The sequence below is a fragment of the Dromiciops gliroides genome, chromosome 1 (genome assembly GCF_019393635.1).
Source record: "Dromiciops gliroides isolate mDroGli1 chromosome 1, mDroGli1.pri, whole genome shotgun sequence".
Classification (NCBI taxonomy): domain Eukaryota; kingdom Metazoa; phylum Chordata; class Mammalia; order Microbiotheria; family Microbiotheriidae; genus Dromiciops; species Dromiciops gliroides.
Window position 1 is genome coordinate 422,626,522 of NC_057861.1, and position 17,011 is coordinate 422,643,532.

Consider the following 17,011-nt stretch of genomic DNA (forward strand, 5'->3'; position numbering starts at 1 on the left):
TTCTGAGACATGAGTAAAGGAGAGGATGGGGGATGATGTAAGAGGGTTTTGAAGTAAGGTAGAAGAAAGGTAGCTTTGAGTTTCTTCAGAGTAGGAGGCAAGATCATAGGATCATAGATTAAGAATTAGAAGGGACCCTAGAGGCCATTGACCACCCCTCTTACAGATGAAGTAACAAAGGTCACGTGATTTGTGCAGGGTCCCACAGTAAGTTAAGTGTCAGGAGCAAGGTTCCTACCAGGGTCTTCATGATTCCAAATCCAGTGCCCTGTCTTCAGTACCATTCTGCCTCTTAGGAAGGGATACTATAGGTGGCTTAAGGGAAAAAAGAGGAGAATTACAACATCCATTATGAGCAGTGCAACTGAGACTCAGTCAAGGAAGAAATAAAGGAGAACAATGTAGTAGGAGAGGTCCAGTTGAAATTAGGTCAGTTGATACAGTTATATGGCTTGTGTAGCATGAGCAGTGTAATACATAAGTAGATGGAGAAAAGGTAGATGTTGGGGATAACTCGGGCTAGGGGTTCAACAAGGCTTTAGTGGTGATAGGGTAGGAATTAAAAGAGAGAAAACAAGCTGTAGTCAGTCTTGTTAAGCATATAGTCAAGACTCTGAAGGGAGGAAAGTAAAGATAGAGCAAAGGTGGTAGACTAGTTAAGTAAAGGACATGTGGTCCTATTTGTTATGAAGAACAGGCATGAAGCAGGAGAATTGAAAGAATGGGAGTTTATGATCAAAGAGAAGAATTTCAGTTCTCTGAACCCTGGATCTAGAACAGTTATGAGGGATGAGATCAAGAATATGTCTATTAAATGAAATTTAATAAAGGCCTCATCTCTAAAATATATAGGGAATTAAATCAAATTTATAAGAATCCAAGTCATTCCCCAATTGAGAAATGGTCAAAGGATATGAACAGGCAGTTTTCTGATGAAGAAACCAAAGCTATCTATTCCCATATGAAAAAATGCTCTAAATCTCTAGTGATTAGAGAGATGCAAATTAAAACAACTCTGAGGTACCACCTGACACCTATCAGATTGGCTAAAATGACAAAAAAGGAAGATAATAAATGTTGGAGAAGCTGTGGGAAAATTGGAACACTAGTGCATTGTTGGTGGAGCTGTGAACTGATCCGGCCATTCTGGAGAGCAATTTGGAATTATGCCCAAAGGGTGATAAAGCTGTGCATACCCTTTGACCCAGCAATTCCACTTTTAGGTCTTTTTCCCAAAGAAATCATGGAAGGGGGAAAGGGACCCACATATACAAAAATATAGCTGCTCTTTATGTGGTAGCAAGGAATTGGAAGTTGAGGGGGTGCCCATCAATTGGGCTGGACAAGTTGTGGTATATGAATACAATGGAATACTATTGTGCTGTAAGAAATGATGAGCAGCAGGAGTTCAGAGAAACATGGAGGGTCTTACGTGAGCTGATGATGAGTGAGATGAGCAGAACCAGAAGAACATTGTACACAGTATCATCAACATTGAGTGTTGACCTACTGTGATGGACTATATTCTTCTCACCAATGCAGTGGTACAGAAGAGTTCCAGGGAACTCATGATAGAAGAGGATCTCCAAATCCAAGAAAAAAAAAAAAGAACTGTGGAGTATAGATGCTGATTGAACCATACTATTTCTTTTGTTTTGGGTGCTGTTGGTTTTTTTTTTTCTATTTTGAGGTTTTGCATCACTGCTCTGATTTTTTCTCTTGTAACAGGATTAATACAGAAATAGGATTAATGTTATTATGTGTGTATATATATGTGTGTGTATCTATCTATCTATCTATATGTATGGATATGATATATAGATATATAGATATAACCTATATCAGATTACCTGCTGTCTAGGGGAGGGGGGAAGGGAGGGGAGGGAGGGAGAAAAATCTGAAATTGTAAAGCTTGTATAAACAAAAGTTGAGAACTATCTTTACATGTAACGGAAAAAATAAAATACCTTATATGTAAAAAAAAAATGAAATTTAACAAGCATTTATTGAGTGCCTGGAATGTGCTAGAACTTATGGTAAACACTGGGGATGCAAAGACAACAGCCTCTCTCCCCACGGGGTTCACTTACATTCCTGTGTGTGATTGAGCTAGGTTACTGGCGCTGAGAAAGTAGATGAACAGGGGCAGCTAAGTGGCGCAGTGGATAAAGCACCGACCCTGGATTCAGGAGGACATGAGTTCAAATCCAGCCTCAGACAATTGATACTTACTAGCTGTGTGACCCTGGGCAAGTCACTTAACCCTCATTGCCCTGCAAAACAAACAAACAAAAAAAGAAAGTAAATGAACTGAAAGGTCAAGGTGTTTGATCGATTATCATTGTGTTGAAGCCCCAAAGCAGAAGGGGAGGCAGGGAGGGATAGAGCGGAGGAAGACTGTTGAGAGCCATTTAATTCTTTGAAAAGGAGAAAGGTTCCTGAATATTGGTAGCAGAGTCTGGAAATGGCAGTGAGGACTTAGGAATGTGCTTATTCCTCTCTCTGGCCCTGTTTGTCAGGAGACACATAAAAGAAAGAAGTAGGCTGGCTAGGTGGCACAATGTGTAAAGCACTGGGCCTAGGGTTAGGAATCCAACCTCTGACACTAGCTGAGTGACCCTGGGCAAGTCACTTAATCCTGCTTGCCTCAGTTTCCTCACCTGCAAAATGAGCTGGAGAAGGAAATGGCAAACCCCTCCAGTATCTTTGTCAAGAAAACCCCAAATGGGGTCACAAAGAGTCGAACAAAACTGAACAACAACAAACATGAAAGAAGTCCCAGAGCTGGAGAAAGGTGATTAGGGGTACAGTGGCTTCTGGTGGTACAGAAAAAGGAGCTGGGCTTCTGTGGAGAAAAAAATTTTTTTTTTTTAATGGAGAGAGGAAGATGAAAGGAAATTGGTTAATGCTAGAATGGAAGTTTCAGGAAAGGAATGAAAGAGGACAGAATGGCGGGGCTGAGGTATGCATGACTGAGGGGGTAGGAGTGGGGTTAGTAGCAGGGGAAGAGAATTGTCAGACAGACTCTATTGGGGGGGGGGGGGAATAGGAGCTTGCTAGCCAGAGGGTGGAGAGTTAATGAGGCTCTCCACTATAGGCTCGATTGGGAAGATTTCTTTTTTAAATATCTTGTCTCCAATAATTTCTTTTATTGGCTAAGACTTTTCTTTCTATAATTAAAATAAATCGGGGCAGCTAGGTGGCGCAGTGGATAAAGCACTGGCCCTGGATTCAGGAGGACCTGAGTTCAAATCCGGCCTCAGACACTTAACACTTACTACAAGTGACCCTGGGCAAGTCACTTAACCCTAATTACCTCACTAAAAAATAAATAAATAAAATAAAATAAATGTCATTCCTTTTCCTCCCAGTTCTTAAAGTATTTGGATAATTGATTCATTTACCATTTTACTATCCTGTTGTCTCAAGGATTTTTATTGAATTCCATTCCATATTGTTTAGTATTTTGTTAAACTGAAGATTAAAACCTTTTTGTATGTCCCTGGTTATAATTTTGGATTTTTTATTCTATTATACTAGTTATTCTATGTTTAAACCAGATAGTTTTGATAGTTATTGCTTTATAGGATAAATTGAAATACCATAAAAGCAAGTCCCTTTTAAAAATTCTTTTAAAAATTATTATTTTTACAATTCTCCCTGGTTACTCTTGCCTGTTTGTTTTTCCATTATAAATTTTGATCTTAAATCTGTAAATTAAATGGTATTTTTATTGTATATTAGTTTAATTTAACTGTGCATTGGCACATCCAATTATTGATTTCTTTGTTTTGTGAGGCAGTTGGGGTTAAGTGACTTGCCCAGGGTCACACAGCTAGTAAGTGTCAAGTGTCTGAGGTCATATTTGAACACAGGTCCTCCTGACTCCAGGGCTGGTGCTCTATCCACTGCCCCACCTAGCTGCCCCCATCCAATTATTTATTATTACTTTGTGTTAAAAATTACTTTATATCTGTCACTGTTTAGGTCTTATGCATATCTTGGTAGGTTAATTCTCAGGTATTGGATACATTTCAATCAGTATTGGAAAGGGTCTCTCCAGTTCCACAGATAACTTGTGAGGTTTAAAGAACTAATGGCATCCCTTTTCATTCAATAGCCTAGCCACCTAACTAGTCTTCCATATTTCAGTTTTTCTCCTCTCCAATCCATATTCCATACAGCTGTCAAATTGATATTCCTAAGCACACAAACCTTGTAGTGTCACTTTGCTGCCCAAAAAGCTACAGGGGTTCCCTGTTGTCTCTAGAATAAAATGAAGGCTCCTCTGCTTGACATTTCAAGTCCTTCAGAGTCTGGCTTCAGCCTACCTTTCTAGGCTGATTTCCCATCATTCAGCCTTGCTTTCTCCATGTGGCAGCCAGATGAGCCTACTGTGCTGTTCTGTAAACAAACCATCCGTCCTGCCTCCTTTCCTGGGTGCAGGCTGTTCCACACTCCTGGAGTGTTTTCCTTCCTCACAGCTACCCCTCAGAATCTCGAGCTTCAAGAGACTTTCCTGGTAGCCCCCGCTGTTGGGGCCCCTTTTCCGAAATACTTTGTCGTTTCTATTTATCTGTGTACCTGTTGTCTTCTTCCTCTTCCCCCTCCTCCTCCCCCTCCCCCTTGGATGTAAGCCCCATGAAGGCAGAGACTTTTCCTTTTTGTCTCTGAAGACCTGGTGCCTTACACAGTGCCTGACATACAGGATGTCCCCATAGTCTTTTTTTTTTTTTTAAGTGAGGCAATTGGGGTTAAGGGACTTGCCCAGGGTCACACAGCTAGTAAGTGTCAAGTGTCTGAGGCCGGATTTGAACCCAGGTACTCCTGACTCCAGGGCCGGTGCTCTATCCACTTCGTTCGCCACCTAGCTGCCCCTGTCCCTATAGTCTTTTGGCAGCTTTAAGTTTTGGTAGCTTTCTCAAGCCCTGTGAGCTTAAAATGCACCAAACTTTTTAAGACACCCTGGATAGGAGTGTCATGTCCCTGCCCTGGCAGGTAGGGGCGGATCCTTGAAGGACAGCCCTGTGATAGTGCACATATATGAAGGGATATAATACCTGCTTGTCTGAGGGACCTCTGAGCTTGTGACTGGAGACTGCAGAGAAGGAGAGAAGTGTCATTTAGGAGAGATGAGGTGAGAGAGACCAGAACTTTTAAATGGCTCACAGGAAGCTCTGGAACCTCAGGCATGTGGGGGTACCTGAGGTACCAAGAAGTTCTCCCATCTGCCATTCACATTTTGCACCTGACCTCTTTCCTTCTCTCTCAAACGTCTTTCTGCCCTTCGAGATCCATATCTGCCTCATGGATTCAGCATCACAGAGACTTCCTTTGGGGACTGCCCCAAGCCCACCCGGAATGAGGATGTCACTTAGTTCTCCTGGAGCAGAAACTTTTTGTAGTTACCGAAATCTTGAAATATATATTCAGCATTAACACAAATACTAGTGCTTTAAAAACTTAAAGGGTGGTTTTTCTGGGGTCCCAATGAACTCTCCTACTGTGCTATTGAAAACTAGAAGAAAATAAATGTGGATTAATGATAATAGCCAGCATTCCTATAGTGCTTTAAAGTTGACAAAATACTTTGCAAAAATTATCTTGTTTGATCCTCACAACACCCTGAGAGGTAAATGCTGTTTTTGTCCTCATTTTGCAAATGAGAAAACTGAGGCACAGAGAGGTTAAGTGACTTGCCCAGTATCACACAGCTAATAAGTGTCTGAGGTAGGATTTTAACTTGGCTCTTTATGACCCTAAATCCAGCACTGTCTCCATTCAGTCACCTAGCTGCCTAGTACATACTGTGAGAAAATAATTAATAATGGATTTCTAGGAGAAACCCAGACATTAGTTTTTGCTGCTCTCTCCCCCTCACACCAGAAACCTGCCTGGAATGGGTTTACCTTAACCAAAGGAATGCAGATTGATTCTTTTGATTAGCTAGGAGAAGAAAGACATACCTAGAGCAGGAACTTATACTCTCTAAGACCACACCTCAATTCATGTCAATCAATGGAGCTGAATGATGCTAACCAATTAGCTTAGATCAATGTATAGTGACCCTCCTCTACCAAAAGAAGATAAAAAGACTGGGCCAGGAGAAGCTTGCTTTTTCTAGAACTCTCCACCCGCCCTCTCCTCCTTCCCTCTGTGCCTCTCTGTCTGTCTCTGTCTCTGTCTCTTTGTCTCTCTCTCTCTCCCTCCCCCTCTCTCCCCCCCTCCCTCCCTCCCAACCTCACTCTCGCTCTCGCTCTCGCTCTCACTCTCACTCTCTCAATGCTTGCCCTCTTGGCTCAATACATTGGGTATGTATGTCATTGCTTAGGCCTGTAAGCCTGTGGCTACTGGGGAAGTCAGGGAGACACACACTCAATACTTTAATAGTAGGTGATATTAATTAATAATAAATGCTTACTGCCAAAACTGGTGCAATAGCCATTATATAAATACCAATTAATATAGCAGCAACAATAATCTTAGTCATGTAAAGAATTAATTGTTATTTGAGGTTTTTATGCCTCAGCTCACACTGGCCTGGGGCTCCGAAAACCACATGGTGCTCCACCCACTGGTCGCGCTGGCACCTCACGTCATCACCACTCGCGGGCGCCTACATGGGCCTGGCAAAATTATAATGATTGGAAGCCTAGTGAGGGCAGGCTTCCAATCATTATAATTTTGCCAGGCCCATGTGGGCGTCAGCAAGTCCCCAAATAATTTAGATAACACAGTACAGTTGGCCTGGCATTAAATAGAGCATTACCTGACAGGATACTTCATTAACTAAATTACATAAAGGGCAGACTACATGTACAGCTTGAGACTATGAATGTAGCCATCTTACACAACAATTAATCATAAATCAAAGCACAGCTAGCAAAGTAAAGCTAACTAGCAGCAGCACGCACTATCATTAGGCCCGAATTGAAGCAAAGCAGCCTGATTGGGAGCATTAGTGTATATACAGAAATAATAACCACAACAACTAACAAGCAGACACTACTTGGGATACCAGTTGAGATTAGATAACATCAGGTTGTATGGCACAAAGTCAGCTCTTAAAGTTTGACATGGAATATAGGGTTTGCCAAAGTCATAATTAAAAACAAAGTTTATTCTTAAATAAGGGAAGGCAAGGAAGATGAGGACTGACCTCCTAGTATAAGAATAGCAGGGCAGGGGCAGCTAGGTGGCACAGTGGATAGAGCACCGGTCCTGGAGTCAGGAGGACCTGAGTTCAAATTTGACCTCAGACACTTAACACTTACTAGCTGTGTGACCCTGGGCAAGTCACTTAACCCCAATTGCCTCACTAAAGAAAAAAGAATAGCAGGGCAGGCTGTGGATAAGGATCCAGGAAGGTGTGATCCAAGGGGAAGAGAACAGTATAGAAAACCAGGGAGAGTAACCCAAAGGAAGCATGTGGTCAGCAGTGACAGGCTGCGGAGAGGTCCAGAAGGATAAGGATTGGCAGAGGGCTTTTGGATTTGGCAGCTGAGAGATGTTTAGTAACTTTGAAGAGAGCAGTTTCAGTGGAGTGAGGTCCAAAAGTTTCAAAGCATGAGCAGTAAGAGGGGAGGGTAGAGAAAGTAGATCTTTTCCTAAAGTTTGTGCATGGCCAATAAGCTAGAGGATTATAGCCTGAAGGGATGGATGTTTTGGTCAAGTGTGGAGTTCTAGATGGAGGTAGAAGACCTGAGAGTGTTTGTATCAGCAGCAAAGGAGTCAGCAGATGGGGGAGATTTAAGATTGGGGGTGGGCAGGTAATTAAATGTGGAGCAGGCAGGAGGGGATGGGATCAAGGGGTTGGCTTTAGTGAGGAAAACGGCTACATCTTCATCAGAGACTAGTTAAAGCAGGAGAGGCGGGAGGGAGAGTGTGGAGGAGTTTAGAGATGTAGAGGATTGGGGTGCTGAGAAGATAGGGATGAGATGATTTCCTGTGGGTAGCTTGAGAGGAGAGAATTTTGGAATATCAAGTGGGGCAGTGGCTTAGAGACTCAATTAAGGAAGAAAGGATTTTCTTGTTGCCGTGATTGTGCAGTCGAGATTAGATCAATTAATTTGTAGGGCATGAAGTGAGCTTTACATGTTTACATGTTTGCCTTCCTCCAGCTCCCCATTTATCAGCAAGTCAGTAGTCTGCAGGAATAATCCAGAGTTGGGTTTGTCAGAGCGTGAGCCGGGGACAGGACAAGGGAGGGCAGGAATTCCAGAGTAGGATACTGTGTCATTGAACTGACTGGCTACATGGTCAAGATTAGGAATGGAGGAAGAAATCCTGTGTTGCTTATACTTATATACAGTAAGTTCTTCCTGTAACCTTATGCCACAAAGAGTTACTCGAGATAAATTTGTATCCAACATAACCAGAAGTGTTTCCTCTTTTTGTGTTAGCTTCTGGGAAGTTCAGAACTAAATTCAGTACCCAATTATAATAGCTAACTCATCCCTGAGTAATAAGTTCTTTTTTAAAAAATTACTACTTAAAGGGGCAGCTAGATGGTGCAGTGGATAGAGCACCGGCCCTGGATTCAGGAGTACCTGAGTTCAAATCCGGCCTCAGACACAACACTTACTAGCTGTGTGACCCTGGGCAAGTCACTTAACCCCAATTGCCCCTCAAAAAAAAAAACAACAAAATTACTACTTAAAGCATAGACAGTGTTCTTTCTCATTTCTTTTTCGCTATTTCTCACAGAGAAAACCTAACTTTTTTTTTTGCAGGGCAATGAGGGTTAAGTGACTTGCCCAGGGTCACACAGCTAGTAAGTGTCAAATGTCTGAGGTTGGATTTGAACTCAGATCCTCCTGAATCCAGGGCTGGTTCTTTGTCCACTGTGCCACCTGGCTTCCCTGAGAACCTAACTTCTTCTGAAAAATGGAGAGTGTTGCATATTGCTTGTGCTATGCTTTTTGACATGGGGCAGCTGGAGCGACAGTAAATAGAGGGATGAACCGGGAGTCAGTAATATTTAAGTTCAAATGCCATCTCAGATGCTTACTAGTTGTGTGTCCCTGAAAATCATTCCCTGTATGCCTCCGTTTCCTGATGTGTAAAATGAGGGTGATAATAGCATCTACCTCCCAGAGTTGTAATATTTGTAAAGCACTTTTTAGCACAGTGCCTGGCACTTGGTAGGTGTTTAATAAATGCTTATTCCCCCTTTTGGCTGGTAAACCATATTGCTAAGCTTGTTAGAATTACGTGTAATAGCAAATAGATTCTTCCTGAGGAACGTTCATGTAAGTAAAGTACCTGGGCTTTAAGACATGGACATTGATGATGTCAGCTGCTCTGAGTGCTCTGGTTTCCTTCCTGGTTCTCAGCTATGTCATAGATAGGGGAGGTTGAGGGATAGTTGACTTCCAGATAGGTGAGGTCTTATTTTATTTTGCCAAGTAATATTTGTTGGGTGTAACTATTCTTCTCTTGGCTAGATGACCATTTTCCTTAACGCTGCATTTTGGCACTTAAGGTCTTGTTCTTATGAACTCAGGTTTTTCCTACAGCTACAGTACTGAAGGAAGTCTGATGAATGCAAGAATTACAGTAGGAAGTTAGCCACTGCACGGATTTGATGGCCCTTCTATCTTATCCTGATGTTGAGATCAGTCTTCCTCTTGTGAAGTACATGGTTCCTGGCTGACCTACTGGGTTCCCCTCCTTTTCCTGATTGACAGATACCTTTGTTCCACAGCTTGACACCAACTTCAAAGTCTGTTTTCAGGCTAGAGTAAGCTGGTAACTTGAAAATATGTCATTTCTACTGAGACCCTAGATTTTATCCAGGGTGAACTCTGAGCTCTTTCAGACATTTTCTAATTGCTAATACTTACTTAATGCTGCTATAGATTGTTTTCCAAGGTATTGTGTCCCTTTAGCAAGGTTCCTCCCCTCTCTTTGCTGACCTAGTTTATAGCTACGACTAAGTGATACTGAATGAGCAATATGGTTTCTATAAAAGTGCTTTTTCAAATCTTAGATTCAGGGCCATGTTACATTAACTGGATAAGAACTTAACATTTGTATTCCAAAGGTTCGACAATCCCCTGAAGTTGATCAGACCCTCTCCATAAATTACAGATGATCAAGAATCTTGGGGGCGGCTAGGTGGCATAGTGGCTAAAGCAGCAGCCCTGGATTCAGGAGGACCCGAGTTCAAATCCAGCCTCAGACACTTGACACTTACTAGCTGTGTGACCCTGGGCAAGTCACTTAACCCTCATTGCCCCATTTTTAAAAAAAGGAATCTTGTCACCCTCCAGCCTGGTATTGAGTCCCTTTGAGCTTGCACAGTGATCACAGCTAGTCAGCCTCAAAAGATGTCCTTGTGGTCCCCCAGTTTGGAAGACCATGCCAGGGTTTGTTCCAGTGGCTTAGTCTTTGAGAACCCAGGGTTATCCTTGTGCCTCAAAGAGGCAGCGGAGTAGTGAGTAGTACTTTTGTGGACACAAACAACAGAAGTCAACAAAACAGATTTTACATGAGACCATAAACTTAGTATCAACAGTAGATTTTTTTTTTAAAATTGCATATTACCTTTAACAAAGTGATAACGAAATTGTCCTGATTGTTTCTGGGTCTCCTTCTGAACTTTTATTTCCATGTTTTTTCCCAAATACTTTTTGGCTGCTCCTATTATTTACATAGTTGCAGTCAACAGTTGCCTAGTGGCTACAAAAATAGATGGGGCACTTGTCTGGGAGTCAGGAAAATGTGAGTTGAAATCCAGCCTCTGATACTCTGATACCTGTATGACCCTGAGTAAGTCATGTAACCTCTGCCTCAGTTTCCTTATTAGTAAAATGGAGATACTAACACCTACATCTCAGGGTTGTTGTTAGGATGTTATGAAATAATATTTGTAAAGCACTTTTCACAACTTAAAGTGCTATATAAGGCTAGTGATTATTATGATGTGCATTTTGATTGTTTTCTTCACTCGGTCACTTCATTTAAGTCCTCCCATGTTCCTTTTTGTCTTCCACATTTGTTATTTCTTATGGCGAAGTCAAGTATTATGTTCATATGTCACAATTTGTTCAGCTGTTCTCCAATCTTTGGACATCTAGGTTGTTTCCAGTTTTTGTTGTGAATAAAACTCCAGTGAATATATTTGTACAGATCCCTTTTTTTTTCCTTTCAGCAATACTTAGGATTTAGTCTTAATATCACCACCCTCTTTGCCTCAATTAAACATTTCTTCAGGATTAAAATGTAACAAAATGTCCTGTTCTACCTCTTGACCACTTCAGCTTTTGCCTGTATATCTGCTGATTTGAACTACTTCTGCTCAGGCAGAGATAGAGTAATTTGAGAAGAGTGGATGTTACTATCACATGATGAATAGTAATAACTTTAATGCTATCTGGAGAGCAGGAGTACAAGTCCCATCCTTCCTATTTTCTGGCCTTTTGAAAAATTATTGTATTTTAATTTTCTTACATATAAACTGGGTTATGTTCTTGGGGGAAGGGCCGGCCTCCTGCTTAGAGTTAGAAAGCTTTCTAGGACAGGCTTGTCCGTTTAAAGGCTTGTTAGTGATCTTTGTTTTTATCAATATCTAACATATGTGTGGGATGCAGTTACTCAGATGAGTGTTGGTGCCATTCAAGGTTTGGAACCATCACTTTCTGCATTTTCCACCCACCAAAGTATTATCTAGTTGGCCTGCACTATCAATGCACACACTTTGGCTTTTTTAAGGTCTCAGTGACTTTCCCTCTGAGATTACCCTTCTATCCACCCTATACATCTTAAGTTTCTACATAGTTGTTGCTGTTATTCCTCCCATTAGACTGAGCTTCTTGAGACAAGGATCTGTTTTTGCCTTTCTTTGTGTCTGTAGCAATTAGCCCAGTGCATGGCACATGATACATGCTTAATAAATGCATGTTGATTGACTGTAAACTAGTTGGAAAGAATTATACATAGAAACAAACCCGAGCCAGGCTGAAGGTTGTGGTTGCTCGTGCCTGTCCAAAAAGGGGGACAATTCATAATCTCACCTGAAGTGCTACTTCCCAGTCCAAGACACTCTAACACATTTACTTTCTGCTTATCTTCAGCCTTTTTTTTTTTCCATTTTGACTGTATCTCCAGCAGCTTTTACATAGTAGATGCATAAAACCATGCTTATTGTGCTGAGTTGAATTGGAGAGGTAATCTGGAGCTCTGGCAATGAACTCTCCTGGGTTGAGCTTTCCAGACAGTAAAAAGGCTCACAAGTGCCAGGTTCTTGAACTGGCTTTAATAATAATTTTAATTTCCTGTAATGTATTTTTTATGTTTCATTACCTTTTAAAACAGAGTATATGAACTTAATCTAACTTTTTGTTTGAACAGAGACCATCATCCGTCATCATCATGGCAATTTTGTGGAACAGTTACTTTGATGAACTGAAGATGCAGTATAGAAATAAATATAATGATGATGATAATTAGTATTTATATAGCACTTTATATAGGTTTATATAGGTTTACCAAGTGCTATACATTTGTTATTTCACTGGATCTTCACAGTGAGATGGGTGCTATTATTGTCTCCATTTTGCAGGTGAGGAAACTGAGGCTGAGAGCATGGTTAAGTGACTTCCCTAAGGTTACATAGCTCATAAATGTCTGAGGCAGAATTTGAGCTCATATATTCCTGACTCCTCAAGTGTAGCATTCTTACTCCTTTTGCCACCTAGCTGGGTATGCATATAATGGTGTGGGGCATTGAGACAGCATGGTAAGTAGAAAGAAGCCTGAATTTGAAGTCAGAACATCTACATTTAAATCCAGTTTCTGTTGTTGACCACTCTCTCCTTGATAACTCTCTACTCTAGATTTTCAGGACACCAGTCTCCTCCTGGTTCTCCTTTTAACTATCTGGCCACTGCTTCTCTGTCTCCTTTGCCAGCTCCTCCTCCAGATCACACTGCTCTCTAACCATAGATGTCCCTCAGGGTTCTGTCCTGGACCCTCTTCTCTTCTCCCTCTATCCAAAGCTTCTTAAATGGTGGAAAGTGATGCCACATGGGGTTGCATAACTGAAGGGGGATGCAAAAAAATTGACAACAGTAAAAGATTGTGTATACTTATCTTATATACCCATATACCCAGGGTCGCATAAAAATTTCTTGGACAAAAAGGGGTCACAAGTAGAAGATGTTTAAGAAGCCCTGGTATACTACTGTACTTGGTAATATCATCAGCTCCCATGAATTTAATTACCATCTCTATGCTGATGATTCTCAAATCTGCCATTCAGACACTTCAAACTGGATGTCCCATTGACATCTTAAGCTCCATTTGTTCAAAACAGAATTTATTATTTTTCCCTTACCTCAAGTCTCTCCTCACTCCAGTCCATCTTCTCTTTAGCCACTAAAACATAGGTCCAACCACATCACCCCCTACCCTATAAACTCTAGTGGCTTCCTTTTGTCTCCGGGATCAAATACAGAATCCTGTTTGGCATTCAGAACCTTTCATAGCCAAGCCCCCTCTGTTTTTGCAGTCTTCTTACATCTTACTCTCCACCGTGTACTCCTTGACCCAGTAACATTGGCCTCCCAGCTGTTCCACAAAGAACACTCCATCTCTTGATTCTGGCATTTTTTCTTGCTGTCCCCAATGCCTGGAATGCTTTACCTCCTCTATTCCAATTACTGACCTCCCTGGTTTCCTTTAAACCCCACCTTTTACAGGAAGCCTTCTCCAACCCCTCCGAATTCTAGTACTTTTCCTCTCTTAATTATTTACTACTTATTCTGTATATAGCTCGATTGTATCTATTTTTTTTTTTTGCATGTCATCTCCCATATTATATTGTAACCTTCTTGAGGGGAGGGACTGTCTTTTGGTTCTTTTTGTGTCCTCAGTAACTTGTACATAGTAAGCACTTAATAAATGCCCCTGGGAACTCTAATCAAGTCTGAGCTGTAGGGTTCCCCCCCCCCCATTAGGACTGTTACCAGTGTAAATCTATAATCTCAAAAGACGAATGATTACTGCAGTGACTCCAATATTTACTTTCTTGTCCTTGCCAACAGTTTTCTTTTTGCTCATTTGTCTCATTCTCAAAAGTAGAATGAAATATGAGTAGCAGGCAACTGTGTAACCTTTGTGCTAAAGGATATGACTGATTTCCTGCTAAATTAATAACTCCACTAAATCAGCTTTCTTTCAGGGGGCTTTATTGTTCTATGGAAAATCACCTTCTCTTTGTCCAATGATTTTCTAGTACTTTTTAAAACATCTATGGTTTCTTAAAAAAAGAAAAGAAAAGAAAGAAAAAAGAAACATCTATGGTTTCTGTATCACATACATAAAGGATGGACCACAGGTTCCTCCTTGTTGACTTACCTCCATTCTTCTAACTTTGCCCCAGTTTGCTCATGGCATATGCAGGAAAGAGAAGAAAAATAAAGCAATTGGTAGAGTTACATCTTCAAGGATCTGTGAGGAGGAGACAGACTCTCAGACTGTTTGGCTTACCTTAACACACACTCTTAGTATTCATGCCTGATGTTTACACAAAGTTCTTATCAATTCTTGAAGTCCTTCCTTTACTGAAGTGAAGATGTTCCTTATACCTTGAAGGGCTATAATGTATTGAAGTACAAATGACTACTGCTCCCCTTCTTTAAATCTTTTTTTTTTTTTTGGTGAGGCAATTGGGGTTAAGTGACTTTCCCAGGGTCACACAGCTAGCAAGTGTTAAGTGTCTGAGGATGGATTTGAACTCAGGTCCTCCTGACTCCAGGGTCAGTGCTCTATCCACTGCGCCACCTAGTTGCCCCCTACTGCTCCCCTTCTTAATGAGGGAAGCTAAGTGGGACAGTAGATAGAGCACTAGGCTTTTAGTCAGGAAGACCTGAATTCAAATCCACTGGACATTTACAGGTCGTGTGATTTTAGGCAAGTCACTCACTCCCTCTTTGCCTCAGGTTCCCCTAATTGTAAATTGTAAATTAACAGCACTCACTTCCCAGGGTTGCTGTTAGGATAAAATTACATGATATTTGAAAAGCCCTTAGCACGATGTCTGACATATAGTAGACTAGAGTAGATTAATGTTTACTCCCCCTATACCCCTGCCAAGTTCTTTTATTTTCACTGCACAAAGAACATTAGACCAGGAGCCTGGAGACAACCCGAGTTCTAATCCCAGTTTCACTACTAACGTACTGTGTTTCCTTGTCTACAAAATGAGGATATTAGATTGGATGATCTCAGAGAGCTCTTTGAGTTCTAAATCCTTTCCATCTCCAAAATTATATATTCTCCATTGTCATTGTCTTTAGTTTTGAATAGCTCCTTTTGTTCCTCCTAGACCTGTAAAGGCAGGACTTTTTAAGACGATGTCATTGAGAAAAGATATTAATTGGTAAATTTATTAGTTATGGTATGGCCACATGTACTCTTAGAAACATCAGCTTTCCCCCTACTGTATTAATTTGTTTTCATGTTCTTGGTGACATGTTTGTTTGGGTTTGTTTTTTTTTTTTTACTTTCAAAGAGCACCTTTTATTCCTTAGACCTTACCCCACCATGCACTCAAAACAATGATTTTTCATCTAGAACCATTCCATATTAGTTGGGTTAGGTTTGATGCCTTTCTTTAAAAAAAATAAATAAACATTTTAATTTAAAGTTTTGACTTCCAAATCCTATCCCTCCTTCCCTTCCCCCTCTCCCCCCTCCCTAAGGCACTAAGCAATCAAATATGGGTTATACATGTGTAATTATGTAAAACATGACCATATTAGTCATTTTGTACTAGAAAACTTGAATAAAAGAAAAAATGAAAGAGTGAAAAATAGCATGCTTCAGTCTGTGTTCCATCAATATCAGTTCTTTCTTTGGAGGTGGATAGTATGCTTTATCATTAGTCCTTTGGGATTGTCTTGGATCATTGTATTGCTGAGAATAGGTAAGTCATTCACAGTTCTTTGGACATAGTTCTAAATTGCTCTCCAGAATGGTTGGATCCATTCACAACTCCAGTAATAATGCATTAGCATCCCAGTTTTCCCACATCCCCTCCAACATCTGATGTTTTCGGGGTTTTTTGTATTTGCCACTCTGATGGGTGTGAGGTGATACCTCAGAGTTGTTTTAATTTGCATTCATTTCTCTGATCAGTAGTGATTTAGAGCATTTTTTCATATGACTACAGATAGCTTTGACCATTTATCAATTGGGGAATGACTTGTATTTTTATAAATTTGACTCAATTTTCTATATGGTTAAGAAATAAGGACTTTATCAGAGATATTCGTATCAAAAATTCTTTCCTAGTTTTCTGCTTTCCTTATAATCTTGGTTACATTAGTTTTGTTTGTGCAAAAGCTTTTTAATTTTATATAATCAAAATTATGTATTTTACATTTTGTATTGCTCTCTATATCTTCTTTGGTCCTAAATTCTTTCTCTGTCCATAAATCTGACAGATAAACTTTTCCATGCTCTCTTAATTTGCTTATGGTATCACCATCACCCTTTATGTGTAAATCATGTACCCATTTTGACCTTATTTTAGTATACAATGTGAGAGGTTAGTCTATACCTAGTTTCTGCTGTACTGTTTTGCAATTTTTGTCAAATGTTTTTGTTCTAAAACCTTGGATTTTGGGGTTTAAGTTTGATGCCCGCCTGCCTTCCTTCCCTCCTTCCTTCCTTCCTTCCTTCCTTCCTTCCTTCCTTCCTTCCTTCCTTCCTTCCTTCCTTTCTTTCTGGGTGGGCCAGTGAGTGTTAAGTGACTTGCCCAAGGTCACACAGCTAGTGTAAAGTGTCTGAGGCCGGATTTGAACATAGGGGCTCCTGAATAACAGGCCTTCTTTTTTGTTTTGGTATGATGCCTTTCTTAAGAAATTTTGCATTTATATTTATTAAACTCACAATATTGTAGAGAGATAGATGTTAAAAATTTTTCAGTTCAAAATAAATAGTTTTAATACATTGGGGCAGGTTTAGGTTTTTCAGTCTTTTGTCTGACACTTATCAACTGAAA

The 17,011-nt window shown here is 40.6% G+C and overlaps 1 protein-coding gene across 2 annotated transcripts in view; it reads left to right on the forward strand.

Annotated features, from left to right (window-relative positions):
* The window catches only part of MTMR12 (myotubularin related protein 12), a 99,229-nt gene that overhangs the window by 29,632 nt on the left and 52,586 nt on the right, over positions 1–17,011 (forward strand). The gene's annotated exons all lie outside the window — the stretch shown is intronic.